The sequence below is a fragment of the Hordeum vulgare genome, chromosome 7H (assembly GCF_904849725.1).
Source record: "Hordeum vulgare subsp. vulgare chromosome 7H, MorexV3_pseudomolecules_assembly, whole genome shotgun sequence".
NCBI classification, from domain to species: Eukaryota; Viridiplantae; Streptophyta; class Magnoliopsida; order Poales; family Poaceae; genus Hordeum; species Hordeum vulgare.
Window position 1 is genome coordinate 342,008,529 of NC_058524.1, and position 4,603 is coordinate 342,013,131.

Genomic DNA, 4,603 nt, shown 5'->3' on the forward strand with positions numbered 1-4,603 from the left:
AGTTGCGTAAAGTTGTATATTTCCTGCAAGCCAGCTTGCTTCTTATGGGCAGGGAAATATTTCTCACAGAAGTAATAGATCATATCCTGGGGACTACTCACATATCCAGGAACAAGAGAGATGAACCAGGCTTTAGCGTCATCCTTTAGAGAGAAAGGAAACAACTTAAGGATGTAGTAGTGGCGGATCTTCTCCTCACTACTGAAAAGGGTGGCTATATCGTGTAGTTTGGCAAGATGGGCTACGACCGTCTCAGACTCATAACCGTGAAAAGGATCAGATTCGACTAGAGAGATTATCTCAGGATCGATAGAGAATTCATAATCCTTATCGGTGATAAAGATAGGTGAAGTGGCAAACTTCAGGTCATATTTCATCCTAGCTTCCCGAGATTTTTCCTTCCACTTGAGAAGTAATTTCTCAGCGTCGTAGGCATCCTTACACGCAAGAAAATCCTCAGCTATCTCTCCCTCCATAACGTAACCCTCAGGTATATCAGGCAGGTCATATCTAGGAGAGCTAGATCTAGCAGGAGCAAAAGCAGGTTCTATCTCAATAGTATCGGCAGTATCAGAAGCATCACGCGCATTGGCAGTAACTCTAGCAATATGAGCATCAAGGAACACCCCTAGTGGAACATCAGGCAAAGTAGTATCTCTAGCAGTATCAAGCATAGCATCATCAGGCAAAATAGCATCTCTAGCATCATCAGGCAAAGCAGTATCAAGCATAGCATCTCTAGCAGTATCAGGCATAGCACCAGGCATAGTATCAAGCATAGCATCTCTAGCAGTAGCATCATAAGCATCATCAAGCACATGCGACATATCAAGATTTCTAGGAGAAGGTGATGTCGCAAACTTACTCATAACTGAAGGTGAATCAAGTGCAGAGCTAGATGGCAGTTCCTTACCTCCCCTCGTAGTTGAGGGCAAGACTTTGGTCTTCGGATCCTTCATATTCTTCATAGTGATCAGTAGATATAAATCCCAAGTGACTCAGAGAATATTGAAATACATCCCCGGCAACGGCGCCAGAAAAATGCCGACTACACTCTGTGCCAATAGCTAGACGAACGCTAATGACAACAAACCTTCCCCTGCAACGGCACCAGAAGAATGCTGCTAGCACTCCCCGGCAATCGAAACGAGAAGAATGTCGTGGACGCCCACCAGCGCGTGGGATCGTAGCAGTTTTCGAGGGTAGAGTATTCGACCCAACTTGTTGATAAGCCAAAGAGGAGGTGAGAGAATACTCTCGAGTATTAGCAGCTGAATTTGTCAGATTCAACCACACTTGAAAGATTAGTATCTACAAGCAAAGTAGTAACAGCAAATTAGTATGATAACAACGGTGTCAGAAACGATTTTTTGACGGCAGACTATTCCTAACGATTGTATCAATGGCGCCAAGTTGTCGCGTTGACGGAAATTGTCGGTTCCCGTCAATGTCCCTTGTACCAAGATTGTAATAGGTAGCAGCAGTGTAACGAGCAATAGGAGTGGCAAGGAACAGCAGTAGTGACAGCAGTAGCAAGTAGCAACAGTAGCAAGCGACAGTAGTACCAACAATAGCAGCAGAGCAAGACAAGTAACAGCAGTAGCAACAGTAGTAACAGCAGCAGCAGAGCAAGACAAGTAACATCAGTAGCAACAGTAGTAACAGCACCAGCACAACAGGACAAGTAACAGCAGTAGGACAAACTCTTAGGCAATGGGTTAGTGATTTGTTTGGATGATATTCATCATGCAACAGTTATAACACGGAGAGATTTGTGGCTAGCTCTCGTTCGTCAATGTGATGTAGGCATGCATTCCGTGTGTCGTCATACGTGCTTAGGGAAAAGAACTTGCATGACATCTATTGTCCATCCCTCCCGTGGCAGCGGGGTCCAAAAGGAAACTATGGGATATTAAGGTTCTCCTTTTAATAAAGAACCGGACCAACGCATTAGCACTTGGTGAACACATGAACTCCTCAAACTATGGTCATCACCGGGAGTGGTTCCGGTTATTGCCACTCGGGGGTTGCCGGATCATAACACATAGTAGGTAATTACAACTTGCAAGATCGGATCTAAAACACACATATATTGGTGACAACATAATAATTTCAGATCTGAAATCATGGCACTCGGGCCCTAGTGACAAGCATGAAGCATGGCAAAGTAGTAGCAACATCAATCTCAGAACATAGTGGATACTAGGGATCAATCCCCATCAAAACTAACTCGATTACATGATAGATCTCATCCTACTCATCACCGCCCAGCGAGCCTACGGATAGATTACTCACGAACGACGAAGAGCTTCATGGAATTGGAGAGGGAAGAAGGTTGATGATGACGATGGCGACGATTTCCCCTCTCCGGAGCCCAAGACGGACTCCAAATCTGCCCTCTAGATGAAGAACAGGTGGTGGTGGTGGCTCCGTATTGTAAATGCGACGAAAACTTCTCTTTTTATTTTTTCTGGGACGAAAGTGAACTTATAGACTTGAGGTTGGGTGCGGCAGAGCCGTGTGGGCCCCACAATCCTGCCCACCGCCACTAGGGGGGTGGTGGCGGAGCCAGGGCTTTTGGCCCACTGACCCACCCCCTCAGGTGGAACTTGGCGCAGATATTTTTCATATTTTCCAAAACTGCTCCCCGTAAATTTTTAGGACGTTTGGAGAACTTTGATTTCTGCACAAAAATAACACCAAGGCAATTCTGCTGAAAATAGCGTTAGTCCAGGTTAGTTCCATTCAAATCATGCAAATTAGAGTCCAAAACAAGGGCAAAAGAGTTTGGAAAAGTAGATACGATGGAGACGTATCAGGAAGCGTATTACCCTACTCCTGCTTTGGTGGATTGCCTCACCGGGAGGTTAGTGGATGAACTAGTACAGTGCTTGGGAGCCTCCGGAGGCTGTGAGGTCTTGCGTGGAGCTGGAGGGAGAATCAATGGTCCTCCCTCTACGAAGCAACCTATCTTCTATATATAGTGGTGCTCGGGTCCTCTTCCCTTATCGTTTCGGCGAGAAGGGATCCCATAGTGGCCAATTTTGAAGGGGAGCAGGGGAAAAAGCTCCACTCTCCAAAGGTGGTCTTCGCCTGCAAAGTTGTTGTGCGCGCAGCAGGGACGGGCCTGGGAATGACGTCTGCCCTACTGGCGGGGGGTGACAACCTTGTTGCACCAGAAAGGAAACCTTTGGAAGATGCCTTGGGAACCCTGGTATGTCCTTGCCCCCTTTGCACTAAAGGGGAAACTACGTCGTCCTGATGTCTGCTAGTCGCGTGTCCTTCCCATACGTCATCCTTGACTCATGAGGCCGAGCCTTGCCTCGGAATATCCGCCGCTCCGAAGGGGTCCTGAGGAGGCCCCCCTGCGGGTCTTGATGCCCTTCATCCTCGCGAGGCTTGGCCCCTCGCGAGGTCCTCGCCTTGAGTGACATCGAGCCTGAGGGCATTTAGTTGATGAAGTGGGCCAGTCCTGGGCCGCAGACAGGCAGGTCTGGGTACCCCCATTCCTAGAACGCCGACAAACTCCCTAAATAGACACTGACGGCTCAATTTGGAGATATACCTCACACAAAACTGGAAACTGACATATGTTGGTCATAGATATGAGGGAAATATCTTGAGGCCTGAGGTTGCAGAAGTGTAGAAGGTCCCTGAAGAATTTTGAGTCGGCAGGTGGAAAGCCTTTTCGCAAGTGATCAACAAACATCACCACTTCTCCTTGCCAAGGCTACATATAAGGCTCTTCTTTAGGAGCGCGCTAGCTTATAACTTTCCGAGGCGGGAAGAATCCCTCACTCAGAAGGTTATCCAAGGTAAGCTTGGACTCTTGGGACCTGGTCCAGCTACAAGCTTTGGAATTCTTGGGGACCATTTGGATGGATTCAAAGAACTACGAAAGATAATAAAGAGGAATGAGTTAAGTATGAGATACTAGAAGCCAACTGGTCTTTATTTTAAGGAGTGTTTAAGTCGCCAAAAACTGTTACAGAACAATGTTCTAAAGTCGGTGAATGTTATAACCATGTGTTTAAGCTGGAAGCAACAGGCGAAGGATTTTTTGAAGGCAAACTCCATGGGGGATTTAGCGGGAAATTATTCACAAGAGGGTCGCGACAAGTGACATCTCTCATGATGGATCTAAGTATAAGTAGAAAATAGAGAAATACGTGTTCTAAATTGGGGGAGGAACCAAAATTCACAATTTCTATACGAAGTTCTCCTAAGGGGGTTCATTTTGAATCTACTCCCTCCGTCCCAAAATTATTGTCTTAGGTTTATATAGAAATGGATGTATCTAAATACTAAGATGTGACTAGATACATTCATATATAGATTATTCTAAGACAAGAATTTTGGGACAAAGGGAGTATGTAGTAAAAAACGGGTGATAAGCTGCAACAGGCTTATGGATGCACAAAGGATGAGAGCTTTGTGGATCTGTGGAATGTTTCTTCGCATATGTATGAACACATTATGAACATCGGTAGAGCGCACTCATGAATCTATAGACCCCTGAGAGAAAAAATGTGTACCTTCTGCCGTTGAGAAAGGTAGCAACCGTGTGCGGCGCGACAAAGACGAGGAAGATCCAGTGCACGGG